This window comes from Marmota marmota, unplaced genomic scaffold (assembly GCF_001458135.2).
Source record: "Marmota marmota marmota unplaced genomic scaffold, marMar, whole genome shotgun sequence".
In the NCBI taxonomy this organism is placed as follows: Eukaryota; Metazoa; Chordata; class Mammalia; order Rodentia; family Sciuridae; genus Marmota; species Marmota marmota.
In genome coordinates this window covers 4,879,408-4,884,497 of record NW_025999842.1, presented here as the reverse complement: position 1 = coordinate 4,884,497, position 5,090 = coordinate 4,879,408, and the positions used below count along the sequence as shown (strand labels likewise).

Genomic DNA, 5,090 nt, shown 5'->3' with positions numbered 1-5,090 from the left:
TTTCAGTTTTCTTCCCTCTTGGTTGCTTGTGCTGGGTGATTTCTATTTTTCTGTCTTGCTGTTCACTGGTTCTTTCCCCCATCCCCTTCTGTGCTTTTTCAGCTCATATGCTAAGCTCATTTCAGTTATAATGTTCAATCATTTCATATTTGGTTATTTATTTCTTTGCTGAGACTTTCTATTTCTTTACTGAAGCTTTCTAGTTTTTCATTTATTTGGAACATATTCTTAATTTATCATGGGAGAATTTTATCACAGTTGTTTAAAAATCTTCTCTTTTGTGGTGGGAGCTATTGATTGTCTCCCTTAATTCTTTTGAGACCTTCTTGGTTATTGACATAATGATTGTTTTTTTTTTTTTTCTTTTTATTGAAACCAAGTCTTTTTCAGAATTATGAGACTATTCTGGATCTTATATGAACCTGCTTTTGCTGTCTTTTTCTGATATTCCTCCAGCAGGGAAATCCCAGTTCATTACTTTCAGGTGGAAATAAAAGTCCAGGTTTCTCACTTACCCTTTCTTGGCACTGGGGCTCCTCATAACTGCCAGATGAGATGGAGCTTGCTGCTCAGGAGGTCTCTACTAACACTGCGTGTTGGTGGCCTTGTTAGCACTGGACGATGGTGAAAGACTTGTCTCTGCACTGTAGCTCCTCTGATGTGCCTTAATGGCTAGAGTAGCACCTCATTACTACAGTGAAGGTGGCAGTCCAGGTTCCCATGAACCTGGACTATAGATAGTATATGGGCTTTGGAGCCCATTACCTGGTGGCAGGGATGAAAGTACCAGCTCCCTATTTAGCCTTCCCTGACAACATCCTAGGGGAGATGTTGGGATGCCTTGTTACAGCCTCAGGAGGGGAAAGTTTGGGTTCCCCCTTGGCCTTTATGAACATGGATAGGATGGTGCCACTGTTTTTTTTTTCTCCCTCTGATGTTTGATATGGAATATAGCAGACATTATATAAAAGTTTTTCTTTCTCTATAGGTTTCTTTTCCTTCTCTTCTGGCTAGAAAGAGCAAACTTTGGGGGAAACTGGGTTTTTTTTTCCTACACTCATTAGCATTTCCTGATTATTGACTTTTTTTTAGCTTTCAGCCTAGCATATGTGAACCAAAAAGTAAATTCAGGATAATCCCTTCTGTGCTGCTCCTGGAGTTCTGATTTTGACAGCCAGTCTTTTCTCTACCTTTCAGAATCTTTGTGTGTGTGTGTGTGTGTGTGTGTGTGTGTGTGTGTGTATGGTTCATGTTTACTAGTTGCACTCAGGGGAAGGAATAGGGAAAAGCCTATCTACTCCATATTCTCAGAAGAAGAATTCCAGATCTATCCTTTTATTCACAAAGTTTAGAAAATATTCTGAGGTATTTTATTAGAAGCAAAATAATCATTAGCAATGGAATCTGAGAATGATGCTTTCACAAATGCCCAGTGACCACGTATAACTTTTGGAATTAACTTAGATATAAAAATCACATTAGGAAAGTGACTGCTATGTTAGAAAATACAAACATCTAGTTGTCTTCTAAAACAAAAGATATATCATCACCCCTTGCCTGTTTATTAGACTGTGCTCTTGTTTACTGGCTCTGAGACAAATATTATATGCATATTGGATTTTTTTTTGTTACAGTTTTTGTAGAGGCCCAATTGTGTATCCAGGCACCCCAAATGATTCTTGGCTTATAGTAACTGAGGGTTATAAGAAAACTACATACACAAAGTTGCTCATGACTCACTATGTTACTATTCCATCAATATTTCCATTTTAAATGAGGGACACCATAAAAAGAGAAATATCCAACCAAAGAATGGGCTTCATACAATTTTTTTTCCAACCTCCATATGAAAAATTTTCTGAGAAGGGAAAATAGATTTACCACAGTTCTATGAATTGCAAGAAATTGGTAATTGCCTTATAATCCACATTTAAGATTACTCCTATGTGGTGGATATATAACTTTTTTTTTTTTTTGCAAAGATGTGGCTGCCAGTAAATCTCTATTTCTGTATACACTGATGAGGACTTTCTACGTGAAAAGCATGTGTGTAGGGGGATAAGTGAATTACATTCTGCTTAATCAAAAGGCACCAGTCTAGAACACAAGAAGAAAGAGTGCTTGTTCAGGGTGTTGTAATGGTCTAGCTATTCTGGTTGGAAAAAGTTTATCCTATCCATGGAAGCCCAGCACAACAGTTAAATATGTGGCTCTAGGTCTGAGTTAAACTCTTGCCTTGCCTTTTACTAACAGTGTGATTCCCATGATTTTCTAAACCTTGTTTTCCTCAAATTTAAAGTAGACCTAGTAATATTAACCATCTCATGTGAGATAGTTCATGGAAATTATTTACCTAAACATGGCACAGGCTCATCAAGTGTCAGACATAGGAGTTAAAATCTTTGAATTAATAAGGCAGTTTTCTCCTAATGAGAAGAGATGTGTTGCTCTGGAGATAGGGTATCAGTGGTGTGTTCCTTTCCTGGAAAAACATGCTCTCAAGAGCTAAAGGTTAGGAACCTCAAGCAATATAAGAGAAGCTTGTGATCTTCTTGCATGAGAACCAAGCCCACCTGCTGCTCATGCACCTCTCTACTTCTCTGAAGGTTGAATTAGAAAATACACATTTTTAATGTTTTTGAAAGTTTTGGGCTGCCAGAGATAATGTGTCTTTCTTGTGTCTCCTAATCAAATTGTTTTAAATCATTACAAAATGAGAGATATATAGTCAAGTCTGAATCAAAACCAAGAGTCTAAAATATTTGTGGAAAGTGTGCCTTAATGGTAAAAACTTTCCTTAAGGTGGTAATTTTGTAATCATGGGCAAATTTGTCAAAGTACTAGTCATGTTTGAATTATTTGGAAATAAATCAGATTTATTGCTTTAGCCACACCTCATACTTACAGGAAAAATGTGTGCCTGAATTTTAATGTCCCCATTGCCAAATCGTTGATATCAGATAAACTTAGTCATAGCCTCACAAATTGGGTTAATCTGGGCTCTAAAGGGAGCAATATTGCTGTTTCACCCAAATCCATAATTGTGCTAAAATAAAAACAGCATTTTGAACATGTGTAGGACCCTATAATGCCCATAAGGAGGAAGGCTGACACACATCCTCCCTGGACCTTGAGTTAAACGTAAGGGGCATATGAGACACAACTACAAGCAACCCTCCAAATATAATTGGCCTCAGTGGAGTCTCTGAATCATGATGTGTCCATCAATTCCATAATCCAGTGGTTGCAACCTCAGATAGCCGAACCTAGCATAGCATAGAGTATTTAGAAGACACCAAATATTTGTTGAGTAGAATATAATGAAGTTGAATTAAATGGAAAAGAAACTAAGCCCCATTTTTTTTCCTAAAAGGAGGAGAAAGGGAAACGATCATCATTTTTAAAATTTTTCCTAATTAGGTATACGTAACAGCAGAATGTATTTCAGCTCATTGTGGTATCATCATTTTAAAGAACCTACCATGTGTCCCAAAGGGGGTAGTACAACAGATGGCATAATAATGTGTTGTAGAAAAGAACAAAGATGCATTAGAATTTTGTGCTTATCCTCCCAAACCTGGAATGCTTCCTTGGAGAATTTCCATGGCTTCAAAAATATGATTCTTTTCTTTTCCTAGGAGGGAAAAGGAACAAAAAGTAAGACTTTGGAAGGAAGAAACAGTCCTCCTATGTGGCAAACTCATGCTCCTCAATTTATATAGATTCTCACTTCATTTCCTCAATACCCCTCATTCAAGTTTTGAATTACAGGGGTACCCCATCAGCACCCTTGGTTCAAGAGAGTATCTATGTCTGATGAAATAATGCCATTTTTAGAAGAATTTGCTTTTTAATAGTGACCAAAGAGTGATATACAGGTATGAGGCTATAAACTCTTACTAGGCAATGCATGCATCTATCTGACTATCCATCTAATCTACCATCTATTTGTATATCCATCTATTAAGGGACAGAAGCAAAGGAGAAAGAGAGAGGTTTTTGTTTGTGTGAAGGAAGTAAAGATAGACGACGGGGGAGAGAGACCTCAGAGGGCTACAATATGCTCATTCAATGGGGCTCAATTCTATTTATCCACATTGTTGATTTTACCATCTTTCTCTAAGGATAATATTTGTGAAGAAAATATGTAATGGAAAAAAATATCCGTGGCATAGTATACTGACTCGAAGTAGATATTAGTTACATACACCTCACCTTATCTTCATCACCCTGCCCACTTTTTTCTCCCCTTTTTACATTCTCAGGAGTTTTGTTTGTTTGTTTGTTTGTTTTTTGCAATTGATGCTGAGTACTCCTCTTATGCTACTTGACTATAAAATAACAGTTTGGGCTTTGTTTTCCCTTTTGTACCAGCAAATGCTATTATAAGGATGGTAGCTAGCCACTACCATATGAGCATCTAATAGAGATTCAATTTGTAACAGTATATGTCATTTTCAATTTTTTATAACTTTTTATAAAGCCACCCGCATTTAAATGTTTCAGTTGATTATTTATATGTTGACACTATCAGGGCTCAGGAGGATGCCTCAACTAAGATTCTAGACCTACATAACTTGCCACTTTCAAACATACCCTCATGGGCCTGAGGAGCTCCCCTTTCACAGGTTTCTGGCCCCTCAGGACCACCTTCCACTTTGGGGAAGGAGGCTAGGTAGATTCTGGTTCTTTCCTGTACTCCTTCTCTGAGATTACTTCTGAAGTCAAGCCCTCCTGCTTTGGGTGTGATCCCTATGTGTTGGCTTCCTTCCTGTCATCTTTTTTATACAGACTCAGTCTCCTTCAGAAGATGAGATATTGCTTTCCAGACATCATTTTACTCTTCCTGGTCTCCCCAGAGCTCAATAAAGGTAAGTAGGAAGGAAGGAAGCAAGGAAGAGGGAAAGAAGGAAATCAATTCTTTCAGTGAATAATGTTTTCCAGTCTCATAGACACATCCACTGAGGTGTATCATGGTCCTTCTTGTTTTTTTTTTTTTTTTTTAAAAAACAATGAAGGCATGGAAGGCTGTCAAGTATTACAGATCTGAGTCCTCTGGTCCAACTCATCTTTTTTTTTTTTTTTTTTTT

The 5,090-nt window shown here is 37.4% G+C and overlaps 2 long non-coding RNA genes across 5 annotated transcripts in view; one reads left to right on the top strand and one right to left on the bottom strand.

Annotated features, from left to right (window-relative positions):
• Positions 1–5,090, top strand: part of LOC107153440 — a 158,321-nt gene that overhangs the window by 13,780 nt on the left and 139,451 nt on the right. For 3 of the 4 annotated variants that reach the window (XR_007347107.1, XR_007347127.1, XR_007347141.1), the window contains exon 2: positions 4,792–4,871. The exons of the other annotated variant lie outside the window; for it this stretch is intronic. This is a non-coding gene — a long non-coding RNA (uncharacterized LOC107153440). The remainder of the gene's footprint in view (positions 1–4,791; positions 4,872–5,090) is intronic. 4 annotated transcript variants of the gene reach the window in all.
• LOC125616515 overlaps positions 2,385–5,090 on the bottom strand; it is a 16,652-nt gene continuing 13,946 nt past the window's right edge. The window contains exon 3 of the long non-coding RNA XR_007347148.1: positions 2,385–3,634. This is a non-coding gene — a long non-coding RNA (uncharacterized LOC125616515). The remainder of the gene's footprint in view (positions 3,635–5,090) is intronic.